This window comes from Gymnoscopelus microlampas (assembly GCF_963454915.1).
Source record: "Gymnoscopelus microlampas genome assembly, chromosome: 17".
In the NCBI taxonomy this organism is placed as follows: domain Eukaryota; kingdom Metazoa; phylum Chordata; class Actinopteri; order Myctophiformes; family Myctophidae; genus Gymnoscopelus; species Gymnoscopelus microlampas.
Window position 1 is genome coordinate 13,026,389 of NC_139954.1, and position 6,000 is coordinate 13,032,388.

Sequence of the window (6,000 nt, forward strand, 5' to 3'; positions counted from 1 at the left end):
ATTTCAAAGTCCGACTCAGGGGCCAATCGTGGTACAAGGGCAGATTTTATATGGTCCGTGGCTACACTGCCATTTGAATTTCTGTAAAAAATCAAACATTTCTGAAGCTGTTTTGCAAATGGTGTTTTTTTTATTATTATTATTTTTTTTAAATAAAATAGTGTTTAAAAAATTGACAGTCTGTCCGTCAGTCAATTGATAAGTATACTGTAAAACCATTGTGTTAATTTAAGTCTGAGAATGTACAAATGGAACTGGTCCAACACTGTCAGAGTTAACTTAAAGACATGGCAACTGATCATTTTAAATGCTGGACAATAAAATATATTGTATTATAATTTGGCATTCTCAAAAACAATAAATATGTTATACACTCTGGAAAATGGGTGTTTGAGCAGATACATCTGCTCAAACAACTCACCCAAGCTCTGTGGAAACAAAATCTTATATACATTTAATCTCACATTTAACAGTAGAAAGGTTTCCAGAGCATTGCAAATGTAGCTGGATTTCAAGTACAGTCAATACAGTTTGTACAACTACAGCTTCCTCCACTCATGATGATTCTTCATACTCGGACAGCTGCTTTTTCAGCAGTAACTTTTCTCAAGTCATTTCCATGTGATTATTTTCTTTTTAAGCAACTGATATTGTTTTCTAGATATGAACTAGTATGTAGTTATACGAAGTTGTCCCTTATCTGGTGTCCTACGTTCACTCAGGATTTTACTGTGAATATACACTCCTTTCATGCCAGATTCATCGCTCTACCGGGCACCTGGCCGAGGGGAAAGCATCCTCATAACACTCTTTGAAATCCCTGTGCTTCTTTATTGTGATCATTATCACAGATATTGCCTTTGACAGAATCGGTTTCCTCGTTTGGCACTCTGTGGAGCCGTATCAGCTCAATGTTGCATTCTGCCTTTGCGGCTACAACTTTACAGGTCCCTGCACGAAATAAAGCAAGGGGGGGGGGGGGGGGGGAAACTGGTGCAGGAAATTGAAAAGAGGGGTCCTGTTGAGCTTATTGCTATTTCCTTTGAACATGCCGGTCCTATGTAGGCTACGCACCAGATGTATGTTTTTGTCTAATGGCCCTCTCAAGCCTAGTCTCACGTGGTCAGACCCAGCGTCTAATGTCATCAATACCAGCGACTGGGACGGTCTACAGTCGTTCGATATCTATATCTCAAGTCAAAATGTACGGTATGCTTCGTCACATGCCGGTGTCGCTTGTTGAAAAGAACTGACTTTAAAACTATTATTTGCGGTGAGTGACGACGCCGCGTGACTAAGTATAAACCAGGCTTTAAACCATACATGGGCAACTGGCAGCCCGGGGGCTACATGCGGCCCCCACCCACCTTCACTTAGTGCGGCCCGCAGGTTAAGATTTCAGCTGTTATAATTCCAAACATGCAAACATGACCCGCTTTAATTACTTCAATCTATATTATAGTAGCTTAAAGGTAGGGTAAGTGATTTTCTTTGGTTAAAATAAGTGTTAAATAGCTCTATATTCTGATAGTACTCATTGCTATAGAGTGTTTGTTCAGTAAAAGGAGTCTCCTTGTCTCTCCACCTCTTTATTAAACAGAAAATGCATTTTCGTTTCAGTTTCAGTTTCATTTCCAATTTTATCCAATCAGGATAGAGAACTCAATCAGGATATAGATTAAACAAGTGAAATTGGAAGTGATGACACTAAGAAATGAGCAGACAAAATTGTAACTGGAACACGATAAAAATGAAGCTTAAAAATGGGTACTTTCTCCTGATTGGCTGAGATTTTGACACCTACCGGAAAATGTATTTTCTGTTTATTAAAGAGCTGGAGAGACGGGGAGACTCCTGTTACTGAACACACACTCTATAGCAATGATTACTATCAGAATATAGTGCGTTAACCTTTTAACAAAATACTTTTTGTTTTAACCCAAAAATATCACTTACCCTACCTTTAATGACTAGTATTAAAATTATATCGTCTTTTTTATGTCCAATGTATTTGTATTTAAGTTCATAAAGTTAACATAAGTATAAAATGCATTTGAAATTAAATAAAAATGTAACTTTTCAGGATTCCAATAACACAATAGCAAAAAAAAAATTTGGATTCCAATTCAAAAATGGCAAAAATAGCAGATCTACAAGCTCAAAACGCGTCGCGCTGCGACGCGTTTTGAGCCTGTAGATCGGCTACTTTTGTTACTTGTGTGTGACATAGAATGACGAAAAAGGTTAAAATACGGGGATAAGAGGTGTCTGCCCGACAGTATATGCAATGTGGCCCTCTGGAGTGAGTGTGGAAATATAGTGGCCCTCTCCATCATCAAAGTTGCCCACCCCTGCTTTTTAGACCTTGAGGAAAAATAATATTCATGATATTCATGAGACTGTTACTGCTTCACAAATGCAAGACCAGTTGTTATGTTTTACAGTTGGGAAACTGACATGGTTGTAGTGTGCCATTTGGCACCTCCTATCTGTCCTGGCTCATTCCCCCAGGCGTGAGTGATTGGCAGTGCACAGTGGCTACAGCACTTACAAAAGAACTGCAGCATGGCATACAACAGCTGTCATACAGCTTGCCGGTTCTGTGTGGTTTATCCGCTAATGCCTCATTTAAGCTGTACGTCATGCGGCGGTGTCGCGCCAACAAATTGCCGATCTACAAGCTCGCAACGTGTCACGGACAGGCGAGTTGTGGGCTTGTAGAGTGGCCTTTAAGGCGCGTGAAAAGAATAAATCATGCTTAATGGCCACCAGTGTTAAAAGCCAATTTGCAGACCCTGTAAGATTATGACACTTGCTAATTAGAGTGAAATTTAGAGAGAGGTTAGCTATTACCAATTTCATTTTTATTTTATTAAGTTTTGTGGTACTGGTGGTGATAGGCATGAAAGATGGGCAGGAGAGAGAGGAGGAGGGACAACAAATGACAGTTTGGGAGTTTGAGGTCGAGCCCACAAATTCATGTAACAGAATGTCATGCCAGCACAGCACACTGCTTCTGTGTCTTGTCCAAAAAGGGGGAAATTAAAGAAAACAGAAGCCCAGCTGCGAGATAATAGCAACTTGCCTTTTTAATTTTTTATGAATGGTGCTTTCATTTAACACACCCTGAAAATATTCATTTTAACGTACATTTGAATAGGACTTCAAGAAAGAAATTCAAATAATGTGGGGAAAACCCTTAAGTTGTAATGTTATAATTGGTATTCTTAATACAAAATACTATGTTATAGGCCTACACATTTTAGAAATCAGTGTTTGAACAGATATATCTCCCCGCCCCTATATTTCCCAATACACAAGGTTGTGATGTCAGGAGTGAAAGAAGTCTTCCAGAGTATTGCTAAAGCTGGGCATTTACAATGTACATTTATATGCCAATATTGGTATATTGGATATCAAATATGTACAACTAGCAACTTCCTTTACTTGTGAGGTCATTACTCATTAGTGTGCAGTTCCAATTTGCTACCTGTACATTAACCTTTTCCGAACTTCTCATTTTAAGAAATTTCTATATAATAAAATAAATGAGCATAAAAAAGCAACTGATATTCTTGTCCAGATATGGACGGACTAGTGGTAAATATTAGAAGTTGTCCCTGTCGGTTGCCGTATACCTTTTACCACATGAACCCTAGTATCCCTATGGGCATGTCATAATAAACAAACATTTGGTGAAGATATAGGTGAACATTCTGCGAAAATAGCCGATCTACAAGCTCACAGTGTATGGGGGTAGATATGTTGCAAAAATAGCGTGGCTATTTTTGGTGAAGAAATTTGGTGTAGAGGGGAAAAGGAGGGGGGGGTCAGGTATAGACCCCTGGGGGATCCCGGTCAACAAAGTCTATATTCGGTTTAAGTGGGTAAAGGGAATATCTCTCTTGCTAAGTCATTCTCCTCCGCTCCAATGTGCCTTTACTCAGGGTGGATTTGAACAATCTCGTCTGGCAGGTCGGATTGTTTCAGAATCCTAATTAGCCCTGGCTGTCTGGTGTGCCACTGGTCTCTGGGAAACAATTAGCAGCAGCCACCACCATGACAGGATGTAGACCTTCGTTTCCCTGCCAGGCTCGTACCCCCTAACCCACCCCCACCCCCATGCCCCGCTGAGCAGAGGCTGTGACGCTGTCTCCTTGCTCTGTGAAAATGTGCCAGGCTGTGCCAAAAAAAAAGCCTAATTTATGCGTCGGTGTAAACGTGTTGAGCGCCCTGTCACATGACACTTTTTTTTCCCGCTAAAAGCATAAATTATGACTTAGGATGCCAATGATTTTGAAGATTGTGGGAGAGATATGAGATTGAATAATGTAAACGTTATACTGTATCCGTTATGCTGCGTGAGCAATTAAGCCAATATAGTACCGGGACTTTGAGATTGGCCTTTTTGTCTTAAAAATGCCCAAAACTCGATTGTGTTATCTTTATTCTTTATTCTCTTTTGCTACAGCTATTATTATTGAAATTAAAGTAAAAGATACCACGTGGACCCTTAAAGATAATCCTGTATAACTTTAGTTCAAAGGTTTTCTCAGCAAAAGCTAGTGTGCAGATCTACAAAGTTGATAGCGACTATAGCTAATACTATAGCTATAGCTAAACTAAATAGACTGGTATCAAGTCGCTTCGCAGGTTCCGGATCCGGTCTGGGTCGGATACGGACATCGGAAACCTTGCATGTACATATGTGTGCGTGCAAATTACAGGATACGGAAAGCGGTCATTGATACTGGTCAATTCATAATGATATCCAGGCTTTCTCATGTGTGGAAAGCCTGGTGACATGAGGTCAAATCCAAATAGACTCACGACAGTAATTGCTTCCAAGACTCCTCAAGTCAATATTGAATCGAGGAGAGTAAATACATCAATCAGTTCAAGCAATCGGTTATTTTCTGCTGTATATGTGTATGTAACTCATTCAATTCCCACAAATTGACTTTGTGTGCCAAAATCAATATCTTAGATATTGGGTTCTAATTGTAGAAAGGCTTAAATTGCTCATTGTGGCCCGATGGTGGGTGGCACTGAGGCACTGTGCCTCACAGCAAGCTGGTCTTAGGTTTGAAGTTTGAAGTTGGTTCTCCGTGTTCATGTGGATTTCCTCCCACACCAAAAGTCATGCATATTAATGACATAATCCTGTCAGTGCACTGGCCTTAGCTGGAGCTGGTACCCGGGTTCTGCTCAGTGCTCACTGGCCCATGCGGCAACGTGCAAATGTACAGCACTTGGGAAATAAATGATAATAGAAAAGGGCGCTCCACAGAGAGAATATCTCCGCCAGGCTGGGTTGTTTAGTCAGGGCTGTGTAAGAAATAACTCTTTGCATTTGTGGCGCTGCTTTTGGAGGTGTGCTCTATAGGTCAAAGCAGTGGCGGCCATTTTGTGGTGCCACAGATATAAACACCATTCATTTTCCCCATAGAGATTTTCAAAAATATTTATTTGAGTTATTTTAAGCCTTGAACCAAGCCATCCAAGCTCCTGGTGAATCATGACCATAAAACATTTGATTCTGTGTCAAAAGATAATTGAAAACCGCAAAAAAAATGTATTTACTAAATATAGTATATAATATAATTAAATATTCAAATATTTTTGAATGGGGTTTCTATCTGTAGCACCACAAAATGTCCGCCACTTCTGTGCCCTAAAGAGGTCCCTCAATGCAGTTCCAATTTGTGTTCATGATATTGCGTTTTTTTTTGTCAAATAGGCCCCTCCTGCAAACTTTGGATGGCAATCATAGCCAATCGGATGTAAAATGTCATGTCATGTCATCACATGACTCCAGAGTTGAGTGACTTTTTGACAAAATCTGTAAAACACACACACACACACACACACACACACACGCACGCACACGCACACACACACAGGGGCGAAAACATACTTCCCACCTCCCGGCCTTCCCGCCAGGCGGAGATAACAGATAACATAAACTTTAAAAATAGTCCCTGTGTGTTAACTTTCTCT